This window comes from Fringilla coelebs, assembly GCF_963513975.1.
Source record: "Fringilla coelebs genome assembly, chromosome: 12".
NCBI classification, from domain to species: Eukaryota; Metazoa; Chordata; class Aves; order Passeriformes; family Fringillidae; genus Fringilla; species Fringilla coelebs.
This window is the reverse complement of record NC_140038.1, coordinates 7,587,564-7,600,670: the sequence shown is the minus strand read 5'-3', so window position 1 is coordinate 7,600,670 and position 13,107 is coordinate 7,587,564.

Below are 13,107 nucleotides of genomic sequence, written 5' to 3'. Positions count from 1 at the left end.
GTGCCTGGCACACACAGCCCCACCTCCCAGCACTTCTGTCCCTGCTGCTCTGGCTACTCACAGGAATGCTGTGGGAAACAGCAAATCATGCTTAGAACTTCAGCTTGCTGTAAGACACCACAGCAGGGGGAAAACCAGCTAGAAATGACTATGGCAGGTATCAGCCATACGTGAAGCACTTCTGTTTATTATTTGTTTTAAACATTGCTTCAGAAGGGTTTCAAACATTTTTTGCTCAATCTTCCCCTTTTATTGGATCTGCCCTTCCACAGAGAGTCATGAACACACCCAAATCTGAAGATAGCAACTTTTGGGAGAGAGATTGTTTTTTTTATGTGTCATTTAATATCTGTAGGAATTTCAGCAGTTGACTCTCAAAAGGATAATTACTCCATTACCAAATGTAAAAATTATAAACAGGACATTGTTTAAACTGTCTATCAAGAAACTCTAATGTCCAGTAGTCTGTGTAGAGCCCATTAACTCTGCAAACCTGCTGTGTCTAATAACTGCTGTATGTGAAGGGCATGTAGGGAAACAGAGCTCAGTAACAAAGACCAGCAAATCTCCTGTACTTTGTGATAGTGATCAATTTGGTTTCAAGTCCTTCATTAGAGTGTCTTTGAATATACCCTTTCATGTGGAGATGATCAGGAGACTGCTCTGTTGGAAACCTTCCCATCTGTGAAATAGAGTTCATGAGAGGCCCTGAACTTGGGTTGAGGAGGACTGGAGTGGCTGTGCTCTACTGAAATGAGATTGCCCTCTGATGCTGGCCAAGAGGATTTGTTCAAATAGCCTGTGCACTTGGGTAAGCTTTTGTATGTGTTGTCTTCACCAGGCAGTGTACTTTGTAGGCAAGCTGCTTCCTACTAACAGACTAAACACAGTTAGAAACAGTTCAAATTAAAGAGGGGTAACTTATTTAGTACCATAATAAGATCAGTTCCTAGGATATTAAAAATACTGGTTTGTATTGTGTTTTAGTTAGTGGCAGCCCAAAGCTTTATTATGGTGTTAAGTTTGCTCATCTTCCACCTTTCACTAATATCAGGGTCTTCTCAAAACCCAGGAAATGGGGGAGTTGAGAGTCATTCCAACATGTATGGCTTTGGTCCACTGTGTTAACTATGTTTTTTACCCTACACAGTCCCATTCTGTATGGGGCAATCATTCATTTGTTAGTTGTTTTGGATGGAGGATCGTTCATTTGTGGGTATTTTTAATTCCAGAGTTTAAATACTCAGGCAAAATTTCATTACCATCCATGTAAGCTCCCAATGCCATGATCTCAGGCTGTGGTAGGGAGACAGCTTCTCTCCTTTTTTGTGTGTCCTGAGATGAGGACTGCAGATGTGCTCTGGATTCTGCCTCATAATTCCTCCCACTCCATACAACAGCTCGAATCTTTCACCTCTGATCTTTCTTGGTCCCTTGTAGTCTTTAGTCTGTCTCCTGTTATGGAATGGAGATCACCACTTCAGGGAACCTGTTCCAGACCCTCTCAGTAAAAATTAAAAATTTGAAAGAAACACTGAGGAGGTCATGTACTCATTGTTGACCAATAATAATGAGTCTGAATATTCACTTTATCATCTTCTATACCCCTGTTTTGGTAAAGCAAAATTATCCTCATTCCTTCCTAACTGTTCTCTTCAGTTACAGCATTTCCTCTTGCACAGATGATGCCTCTAGTGCTGCCTGTGCTGTGCTAGTTACTGTTGTTCCTCACTGGTTGTAATGTCCTAGGATTTGGAAAAAGAATCCCAGCAGGTGAGGGGATGGAAGCTGTCAGGCCATGAGCCCAGTAATGTAAAAGCTACCACAGCTCTTTACATTGTGAATCAAAGAATCAAGTTGAATTATAGAATGTTATTTTTATGGGGTAGAAAATAATAAAAACCCCAGGTTGTTTAGTATATTAAACCTGTTTGTACTAATGACACTTCTACCTGTATCTTTAATATTGCTATCAAAAGGGACTTAATTAAATCAATTGCTCTGTGATTTATTGAAATAGCCTGTAATAGCTCAATGTGGTTATACCTTCTTGAAATTCCCAAAACACATTGTGCTAATGCAGCTAATGGCAAGTCCATCACTGCACCACCTGTCTATTTGTGATTTGCAAGGCCTATTAACTCTATTTGTCATTGAGCTGATATGAGGCAGAGAAGAAAGAATGAGATTAGAATAATTTCATAGAGGAAAATGGCAAGAGGAAGTGGGCAAGGTGAAGTAGTTCTTGAAAAGAGTGCACAACTTGTAAAGTCACAGTTCTCTAGTACTTTAAATTAGAATGTTTCCTGCGAGTTTGATCAAAGAAGCAGTTTTAATGGGTTTCTGAAGAAAAAATACTGTGGTAGGCTCTTTGAGAGTACCCTGACAGACATCCTTCCCTTTGCAGTCTGATAACCAAAGGGAAGGCTTGGAATTTACCCAAATTCTGAATTACACAGAGTAGGTATGGTCTGTTTTGGATGATTTTGTCTCCCCAGAAGTGTGACTCTAGTGTAGATTTTAGTTTAATTTGGAGTTTACTTTCCTCCAGGATAACACCTGAGGCTTATAAGCACTTTCCACAGTAGTCTAGGCTACGTATTTAATTCTATACTTACCAGCAATCAACTGAAAATATAAATATGAAAAAATTGGTTTGAATGCACACACAGCAGAAAGCAAAGTAGCTTGTAATATCCAGAGGTAAAAAGAAATTACAGAATGCTATAAAATCTCATTAAAAATGATATATTGTTCCAGTAGCTTTATCTGGGAGATGGAGTGGGGAGCTGTAATTGTCCTTCAGTTGCACAGATCATATTGGAAACATTACTTAATATTTATATGCCAGAATGGTTTTATTTCAGTCCTGCCTTATGTGAACAATATGTTATTTTATCAGCTTCTATCTCTACATTTAAAGCAAAAATGTTCCTTATCTTTAATAGCAGCAGAACACTTACAGTAATGCTTTTCTTAAAAAACAACCACCCTAGAACTGGAGCATAGCCACAGCCTCCCCTGACAGGAAGCACATTAGACACAATTTTCTGAGGACACCAAGTGTGGTGACCCAGAGCAGCAGAGTGCCTGGGGATGAACTTTACTGACATTATCTGCAGGTCCTGTGTGAATCCAAGGGATGACTTTCCATTGGGTGCCAGCCTCCTCAGCTGGTCATGCAGAACATCACCACAGAAAAAGGATTGAGAAGTACCTGTAGCCTTCAGAACTCTGTCTGAATGGCTGGAAGAATTCATCAGGGTAAGAAGCACAAGCAGAATAGCAATTTCCCCCCATTGTTTCTTAATTTTTGAAGCTTATAGAGTTTACTTTTCCAACCCCAGGAACATTTTACCCTTGTAATGATTAGAGACTATGTGATACTACTCAGAAACTGTTCAGGCAGTAATGTGAGGAGAACAGGGAGCATTAAGTGGTTGTTAGGTTGAAACAAAATCTTCTGAGCTACTAAGAGATAATTAGGCTTTCAGTGGGGAAAGAAAAATATAATTTAAAGGCCTTTACTAAACTTGGTTTTTCCTGAAGTGTTTACCTAACAGCTGTTCTCCTAAGGGACTCCCTTCTGAATTATTCAGTTCCACAGTACAACATCAACTCCTACCCAGGGGCCTGAAATACTCAGAGAAAAACTTGAAATAATAATCCAACTGTCTCATATTCTGTGTAATGGAGCAATTGCCTCCAAATTGCTCTTTCTACCTCAGGCCTCAGTGCCCCTTGAGTAGCATCACTTTATTGCAGGAGATGGGTGTGAAATGGTACCAGTTTGAGCAAGGGGTGACTGGCCCTGGCTCTGCTGGTGCCGGGGGAGCAATTCTTTTTGCTGTAGGGTGAATGAGAGGGCACTGAACAGCCTGGCAAACCATCAAATGCCCCCTTGGGAAGAAATGCTTTAAGAAGGGAGATTTAAGAAAGAAAAAAAAAAGTATTAAGAATTGTGCTAAAATATTGGCTGAAGAGTAATCCTAGCTGTACTCTAGCTGACCTTGTTAATTTTCCTGGTTCTTAGAGAAAGAAGCACAAAGCCTGAATGAAATTTCTCACTATTTCTTTTGTTTGAAGGGTAGTGAGACAATCTGCTTAATTATTTTTGGCAGTTGAGATAAGTCTGTTTTTCAAACACTTGTCATAGTAGCTAATATTCTGTTAGAGTAATTGCTTTTTCTGTATGTACACCTTTCTATTCAGTGCTTTTGTATTATTGTTTTTATTGTAAATCCTTCAGGGAATTTTTCTCTCTGCCAAACCATTTTATATCCTTGGCTTACATTCCACCTATATAGTTTTTGCCAGATTTCCCTGTATTAGTCTCTGACAAGCACCATAATATAAGAGGGATGTGTAAGATTTTGTTTGTTGTTTTTTAAATTATCACCAAAAATATTCCATTTAGAGACATTAAAAAAACGAAAAATAAAGATTAGCATTGGAATACAATTCTTTAGCATATTAAATCCTTCTCATTTTGGCATTGCCAAAACCAAGGAGAGACTTTCATTCCACTTGTCATTTCTACAGACCTCAAGCCACTGTGGTGAGTGATGCTGCCAGCACTGTTCCCTAGGCAGCCACACAAGTACACTGCTCATTATGCACTGATATTCCACAGGGATGTTTTTTATTTCCCCTCAGGCCAACAGTAAGCTGCTTTGGAAAATACACAGGCAGTATTCCTTTAAAAAGAACGAGTGCCTGCCTTTCAGAAGAAACACTGTATGGGTAATTATAGAAAAGATTTATTTTCCTTTTGAGGAAACCATCTTCTAGAAGTGTCCCTGGGTGCAGTCATTTGCATGGGTAAGAATTACTGTTTGTAGAACAGAGACAGAACCTTCTAGATGCACCAATAATCAGCCAGTGTCCATCCCACCAGCCTGGGTATTCCAGGAATCCTGTTTGGAGTGAGCTGTTCCTTCTGTACCGGAGATCTTCTGAATCACAGGTCCCGTGATCTTTTTTTGCACCTTCCAACACAAGAGTCTCAGTTCTGATAGAAACTTGGCCATGTACTTTCTGACCAGATAAAAACTGGTTTAGGGAGTGCCCCCTATGTTGAATGAATGCCCTATTTTAAAAGCACTTTGAAGAGCAAAGAAAGCTTTGCATGCTGTTAAAAAAAAGCACACCCAACATTCAGAACACTGTCAAAAATGGAATATTGCATTTTTCTACCGATTTAAGTAGACAGGTAAGAGTAGCTTTTCACAGAACAAATGTAATTTCTTGACTTGCTCTATATTTTTCTATGCTGAAAGGAAATTTAGTTTTGTGCATAAATGAACCACTTAGACTTACAACAATAAAGTCAAAGATTCTTGGTATACATGGATAGCAAGTTTATAAAGGCTTTTCCATATATTGATTCTACCTGAATCATAAATATATAATAATTATGCAGAAGTTAGCTGTTCCTGAAGGCTTTTTTTAGAAAGTGTACAGTAAGACTTGTGTCAAATTCTTTTATAGCAAATTGATACATATTTTTTTCTGCCATTCTCTTACCAAAAAAAGAGCCCATATAATGCCTAAGAACTCCAAATACCTCAGGATTTTATTCAGGTATAATGTTCTAAATGGATGATGCATTTCAGAAGAAATAGCTTCTCTTCAGGCATATTTGTTTTAAGGAAAAAGTATTCTGTTCTACCTCAGAAAAAAAATCCACTTCTTTCCAGCTGGTGTGTTGAAGTGAGAAAAAGTTCATTTGCAATGCCTGGACAGAGATGAACAGTAGGTTTGACCTAAAAAATAAATCTTGAACACAGGTGAAAGTAGGAAATGTAAGAATTTTTTTAAGAAGTCTAACAATTAAAATGTAAATTATATTTAAGGGGTTTAGTTAATAATTATGAAATCTGGTTCTCTAAATTTTCCAATCCTTAGTCATCCTCAGCAGCAGATTTGGCTGTGCCATTCTGCAGAGGGGAAAGTTGTGGATCTGGCTGACTGTCCTCAGGGCAGTGGGTTTTTAACCTGTCTCAATTTAGGGCAACTAAATTTGGTTTGATCCTAAATATATTCTGTATTTCATCAGCATTTAAAACAAATGGATGCTACAGCAGTGTGAGATGGTCAAATAAACAAATCATAGCATTTTCTTTCTTTAAGTCTTTTGCTTTCAAAATGGACTTGACCAGAAAAAAAAAAGGCAGAAAGGTTATAATAGCCTAATAAAACTTCCAGTGTACTCTGCAAGTATAGATTACTGGAGAATGATGTCATTTTTCTCCTTTTACTCTGCATGTTGTCGCTCTGAAAACCTAATGCAGAACTCTATGTGGAGTTATTTAGGGAAGGGTAGAGGTATTTAGGAAGATTAGAGAAGTGTAGAGGTAACCAAAAAGGAGAGTGAGGAGAATTTGTAAACGTCTGCAGATATTTCCACCAGCTGCAAAGCTTTCTTGTTTAAAACCCTTTTGGCTTACATACAGAAGTAATTCCTATGGCTTTATATATGCTTAGATTATGTTGTTAAAGGATGCTATTTTCGTGAAATCAACTAATCTGTGATTATCCTCTGTGTGAAAACATGAGGAACCACAGTAATGGCTGTAAATTAATGGCAGGTACTTCTCTTTGTCTCCTTCAGGTCTGTGACTGGTTGGGGCAATAAACCAATTCATAGGCAGTGGGTGGTGCAGAAAAGCTGAGACATTCAGGGACCCACATACAACTCCAAGTCCTTTCAGAGAAAAGTGAGAGAAGGGTTCCTCTGTGCACAACCATCCCACCAAGGACCGTGTGGGTGCCTCAGTTTGGGAAGGACATTGAGCACGTCCAGAGGAGGCAGCAAGGCTGGAGAGGGGCTGGGAACACAAACCCTGTGAGGAACACCTGAGGGAGCTGGGGGTGCTCAGCCTGCAGAAAAGGAGACTCAAGGATCACCTTATTACTCTCTACAGCTCCCTGAAAGGTGGCTGTGGTCAGGTGGGGTTGGTCTCTTTCACCAGGCAATAAATGTCAGAATGAGAGGACACAGTCTCAACCTGCATCAGGGGAAATATAGGTTGGATACTAGGAAGAAGTTTTTCGCAGAAAAAGGGATAAAATATTAGAATGGCCTGCCTGGAGAGGTGGTGCAGTCACCATCCCCGGATGTGTTCAAAAAAAGACTGGATGTGGCACTTGGTGCCATGGTTTAGTTAAGGTGTTTAGGTCAAGGGTTGGACTCCATGATCTTGATCTTTTCCAACCCAGTCATTCTGTGTGTGATTCTGTGTGTGTTTTGCAGCTGCAGTGGAGATGTGACAGTTCCCCTTATTTGTGCTACCTCTTGGAAGCAGACTTTGTCCAGGCATTGGTTCATTGCAGGGCTCTTGATGACTGTGAGGTAGATGCTCTTGTTTTTAATATATCCTTTTAAAAGCTTTCACAAACAGGCACTTAGAATTCAAGCACAGAAGCAGGGCTTAGTCAAAGTCTACTGATCCTCACACTAATTTTTAAAGTTTTTATTCATACTATTTTTGAACACAGAATTGATGTGCTTTGTGAGCTCTTCATTCACTTCCACAGAAAAATTGCTGTAAAAGATGGGACTGGGTGTGTCATCGTGTATGTGATTTGCCAAGTGAAAACACAGTGGATAGTTTTATTAGTATAAAAGTAGGGAGGTGGGAAGAGGATTTTTATTTTTGAGGTTCATTGATTAGCTACGAGTCTGTCAGAGGCAGTTATCCTATTTTAAGAAAATTGTAGAGTCATCAGGAAGCATAGTACCAAAGATAGCAGTGCCACCATAAGGTTTTAAACGTACAGATTTAACTCTATGATCCCTTCTTACACTGGTGGGCACTTGCATGCATTGTCTTGTTGTCTTTGACACATTTTGGTATCTGCTACTATGAGGGGGCTTTTATATTTTCAAAGCCTAAGGCTAGTAAAGCAGGATACTTCCTGCAAGATATTGATTACAAGTGGATGTGGTGTACAGATAAAGAAATCTTTATTATTTGCTGTCTTGCCCTCCTTTCTGTCCCTGCCCAGTACAATTTTTTGGAAGATAAACTTAAAGAAGATTGACTGTCAAGTGCAAGAAAATGTAAATTTCTTTTTAAGTGTACTGAAATACCAGCTTCTGTTGCCTTTGGAATCAAATATCCGTACATGCTTAGAAGTTGGCATGTGAGAATAAGTTGTTCTTCAGTTCTGCCAATGATACAGGCTTCATATTTAGGTAATTATATCCGTAAACCAATTTCATTACCTCTGTAAAAATTGGATATATTGGGGATGGTTCCTGGTAAACTGAGATAAAGCATGTTGGAGTGCCTTACAAGTTATTTTTAGAACAGGGCAAAGTGTAGCCATGGAAAAAGATAATTAATTTTTTTATATATGTGCCAAGAAATTGTTATATGCTTCAATTGAACTTATCCTGGCTGTTGTGGTCTGGATACTTGATTCCCTTTGAGGAATCAAAGGGTGGACAAAAAAAGTAGAATTACTACTGCTGGTGTTATAGGGACGCAACAGCATCTGAATGGCTGAGAAATTGCTTGTTAAATATTAGAATAATAAATCTATTTTAAGTCAAGGTATCAAGATGGATGATGAAGGTTGGATATGGAAGAGATATGTTAAGTTTTGTGGGGGTTTCTCATTTTGTGTGCATGTGTAGATAAAGTTTACATTTTATTTTCAGGACTGTTACCACATTTGACCAATTTCCACTACATGTTTAAGATGTGTATTGTGTGGGACAGCCTGGTTCCTTAGTGCTTAATAAGTCCTTAAAGCTGCATCCATAGAGAGGGGCTGCTTCAAATCCTGAGCTCATGTAAGCGATGCAGATTTGAGGCATGCTGTGGCAGGGCCCTTGGACACGCTTTCAATGTCTGTACCCTGAAGGGCACCTTCGTAATGGCAAGAGAGGCTTTACTGTAACTGTGAATTTACTTCTCTTTGCTCCTTTTCCAATTCTGTCATACTTGAAAATGCCATTTGCTTCATCTCAAATAACAGTTGAAGAGACAGATGATGAAATTCACTGCAGTGCAAAGTGAGGTAGAATAAATATGAACTTCTATCCACTAATACAATCCTGAGGATGAAGCTGCTTTCTGAACAGGTGGGTGACAGTTATGGTAAAAGTGGCATCATTATCACACTGGCTTCTGAGTTTTGATGGGTTTTAAAAGGCTGATAATAAGGTCTGTTATGTAGTGTCCCTCTGGCTGCCTTTGGGAAACAAATTATTTGGTAAATTTAAAATTAGTGGTTTATAGTGCTCCCATATAAACATGGCTATTCCACAGCTTTTGTGGCCACAGTTCTGGAAGAAATTTCAGTACCACATGCCACTTACAGTTATTACATGCAGTGATCTGGCACTGAAAAATACCAGTGGAGGTATACCAAAATAACTTTAGTTAGGGACAATAGTACTTCCCAAATTGCTCTCAAATACTTCTCACACAAATCCAGCAACTAAGACTCTTCAAAGAAAATTAGGAAGTGTATCCAGAGCTAATTCAGATCTGGAACAGTATCTATCTACATCTGAATGCTCACAAATATTGAAGTGACAAAAAGCAATTTAAAGTCCAGTGGATTCGTACTGGAAGCCAAAATAATTTTTTTCTTGTAGCCTTGGTTGACCATTTTGGAAGCTGTGGAAGTATTGATTACCTGAGAGTTTATCCACATGTGAGGTTCACGGACAGCAGATGAGCTTGTGGATTTGCAGTGCCAGATCCTCCTTTGGATTACCCACAAACGTGGATTTTTTTTATTTTTATTTTCACATACAGGTTAGAAAGTCCTTGGAAATGAAGGTAAATTGCTTTGTATGTAATGTTTTCAGTAGTATCAGCACAGGGAGTTAGTGAGATGTAAATTCACACCCCAATGTAATGTGTCCTAATTTCTCCAAGCCCTAGGGCCATCTTGTTCCTGAATGAGAGCACCCAGATAGAGGTTTAAATGCATTTTTTAAGGTTTCTGATTGTCCTGCTGTTGAATAACCTAAAGCATTTCTGCCTTGATGGAGAATGAGCTACTTAATCATGGAGACTGCAGAGGTTCAGTTTACATCTGGGCTTTGGTTTTGTTTCTTTTTGCTAGAACCTTTCACTCTATTTGGCAGAACACTGGAACACAGACTCTTCCTTGACTTTGAAAGGGGCATTTCAAAGTAATATTTCCAATGTTGGACAGCAAATAGTTCTATTTAAACAAATACAAGTGCATGTTAGTTTTAGTGTGAACTGGTATAAGCAAAAATTCAGTGTGATCTAGAACCATATATTCCCACCTGCTTTCATTTATCTGTTCTGCCTGGCCTTTCAGATGGAAGGTAGCACACCTGTGCCAGCAGTCAGTTTGGGAATATCAGTTGGGAATGTGTAGTGGTGTTGTGTTTCCAGCTGACTCCTATTTGTTATCAGGCCCAGTCTAACTATGTCGTTGTAAGCTAACTCTTCTTCTCATTATGAGCAGTGTTAATGTAGTACAACTCTGCATTTGACTAAAAACTTTCAGAAAAACAGTTGTTTCTTCAGTGTAGAGTTTTGTCAGGTGTTTTTGTCTCTGATTAAAATATGGCTTGCACATGTGCTGGAGCAGTATTTCAGCCCTAGTGGGGTGACAGCAGGTGTTATCCCATCATGTTGTATGACACAGACACTGAATTAAGCTGAAGGCAGCAAGCTTTTTTGGGTTCTTCTGTTACAGTAAAACATCCGGATATTGTATGAAGAGAGGGAACCTCCTCTGACACTTTCCTGTCAAGGCATTCTTCCTCACTGCTACCTCCCCAGGAAACTATTTAAAGCTAAGAAAAGTTCCTGAAAGAAAAGAGCCTCAAATACAAAGTTTTAAGCCTGGTGTATGTGTGATGTTCAGTTTGAGTTTTTTTTTTTAATGAATATCACAAGTACAGATACGTAGACTACATGTACCAATTTCTGTATTAAAAAAAAAAATACAATTTTAGCACATTATGGTGCTACAAACATGTTAATCTTGGGATAGTTTTAATACCTAAGCTATCCTGCAGTACAGTGAGATGATTACCTGGAGTTCAGGTTCTGTTTGTGTGTTTTTTATGAGTAGGCCAAGCTGTTTGCAGCTGATACGTAATTGCTGTGATTTCCCTTCTGCAGAAAAGTGGCTTCAGGTGCTGTGGGAAGCCCGACCATGCTAGACCTCGCTGGCAGCAGCAGCAGGGTTGGGAAGTTTTTATAATTAGAAGCCTCATGTGTTTCTGTTACTGGGGATGCTGTGCCTTAGACTTGGTTATGGTTTGCTGTGAGGAAAAAAACCCCTAAAAAATAAAAACGTTTAAGATGCCTTCTGCACAGACCTGAGACCCAGCCCTGCCCTTCCTCCGCCGCTGGACGGGAGCACACAGAGCAAGGGGGGAGGCTGCCGGTGACGCTGCTGCACAAAGCCCAGGTGGGAGCGATTCTGCCCTCAGGGCCCCGGCGGCAGGAGCGGGGCCGGCTTGGGGGCGCTGCCCGGGCGCCGTCCGGCTGCAGGGGGCCCTCGGGCCGGGCCCCGAGCCCGCAGGGCCGGCGGCCGCCGCCGATGCTCCGGCCGCTGCCTCCGCCCGCCATTGGCCGTGCACAGCCCTCCCCCGCTCCCCTCCCCTCCCGGAGCGGCGGGCGCCGGGCAGCGGGGGCTCGGGCGCTCCGCGGCAGCGGCGGGAGCCGCGGCGGGGCTGAGGCGGTCCCCGAGCGAGTGCGCCCGGCCAGCGGCGCCGGGGTTGGGCCGGACCGGGGCCGCCCCCGCCGGCGGCTGAGGTTGAGCCGCGCCCGCGCGCTGCAGCCCCGCAGCCCCCCCCGCCCCGCGCCTGCAGCGGGGACAGGAGGCGGCGGCGGCGGCTGCCCCTCGCCCGCCGTGCCCCGGCCGGGGCCGCGCGGGTCGCTCCGGGCGCAGGGCGGCTCCTCCTCCATGCGCCGCGGTGCCCGCAGCGCCCGGCTGCCCCGCGGAGCGCGGGGGCGGCGGGAGGCGGCGCGGGGCCGCGCGGAGGATGCCGGCGGGCGGCGGGGCGGCGCGGGCCCCCGGCGGGGCGCGCTCCCTCAGCCCCACGGCGCTGTCCCGCAGCCTGTCCCGCCTGCGCGAGCAGCGCGCCCGCTCGCGGGCCATGCTGGCCCTGGGGGTCACGCAGATGGTGCTCGGCTGCCTCATCGTGGCCGTCAGCTTCGCCGCCCTGGCGCTCACCACCTCGGCCCGCGTCCGCCACTCCTGCCCCTTCTGGGCCGGCTTCTCGGTGAGTCGGGGGGCGCGGGAGGGGGCGGGCGGGATCGGCGCCTGAGGGGGATGCTCGGGCGCCCCGACAGGTGGGACGCGGGCGGCGATTGCGGGCCTCGGCGCCCTCTCCGCGCTGAGGCGGGCAGGTGAGCTCCTCGATCGGCTGCGCCGTGTTCTGCGCGGCTACGGCGCTACCCCGGCCCGGCAGCAGCGCGGTGGCACTTTCACCTCCCCTTTGGAAGCGCTGGCCAAGGTGGATTGGGTTTTATCAACCGCGTCGGGTGAAAGTTGGGATGACAAATGAGCCTCTGGCGTTGGCTCAGCCGCTGGTGCCCGTTCCTTCGGCGCTGACTTGGGCTCACCTTGAGACGCGGCCGGCGCTCAGGTCTGGCGCGGCTGCAAATTCAGGCACCAGCCGTGTGTGGCTGGAGGTGACCAAACGGGACGAGCACAGCAGGAGTGGGATTTAAGGTACACACACGGCATGGGAGAGTTCCGCCGAGGTGAGAGCGAGTGCTCCGGCAGGGCTGGGAAGGCCGTGGCTCTGGGGCAGCCGGGAGCCCTCAGAGAGGCTGGGGCTCGCCCCAGGGCATGTTGCTGCTCTGAGGGGAAAGCTTGTTTGCTCTGGGCACAAATTGGGGTCCTTCTGATTCCTTTGTGATATCCTTGTTCACTTTCCATTGTGTCCTGCTGGCACAAATTTAAAACAAACAAACGAACAAACCCAAAAACCAGAGTCTGACTCAGGTGGTCTCATTTAGTGCTGATCATGAGTGGCTGCATCTGCGTGTGGGCACGGTGCACACATGGACACATTAGAATAATCCTGCTTCCTTAAAGTTTTTCTCATAAGCAGTGAAATGGGGCTTGACATTTATGAAGAATTAG